Consider the following 585-nt stretch of genomic DNA (forward strand, 5'->3'; position numbering starts at 1 on the left):
TTTGTGTCTTTTATTCATGGTAGTTCAGAAGAAAGTAGGCATGTGCACCATGGAAGAGCAGAACGTCGGCCAGCCGAAAGGCAAGCAAAGTGGACCAGAGTCAGGAGGCCTTTGAGATTTCTTTAAAGGATACATAATGGCAGCAAAATGGACAGTGTGGAAGTCCTGCCCTAATTTGGTGTGTGAGACAATAGGCACCCCAAAATAAGTCATGGTGCATCAAGGCAAATTGTCTGGATAAAAGAGTTTCTTGTGCCTTCCCCTTGAACATCTTCATGCAGTAGCAGGTCCTGTGGTATTAATCACCCTCACCTTAAATTCCAAGCTGATATGTTATACTTGCTTCTTAGTTAACATAAACACCTCCTGTTCGTAAGTATACTTCAGAAAAGGGTGAAAGAACATCAGCAAGCTAGAGAAATGAATTTTAAGATATTTTTTGCTACTCATTTTATGAGCAGCAATACCTCTCCGCTTAAACCTGCACAGCTATCCAACATGTGGCTATTTTTCCTATCTTGTTGGTAATCTGTAGAATGCCACAGGGAACTAATAGAACAGCTGTATGAACGTCATGAGCATAAG

This window comes from Candoia aspera, chromosome 2 (genome assembly GCF_035149785.1).
Source record: "Candoia aspera isolate rCanAsp1 chromosome 2, rCanAsp1.hap2, whole genome shotgun sequence".
Taxonomy (NCBI): Eukaryota; Metazoa; Chordata; class Lepidosauria; order Squamata; family Boidae; genus Candoia; species Candoia aspera.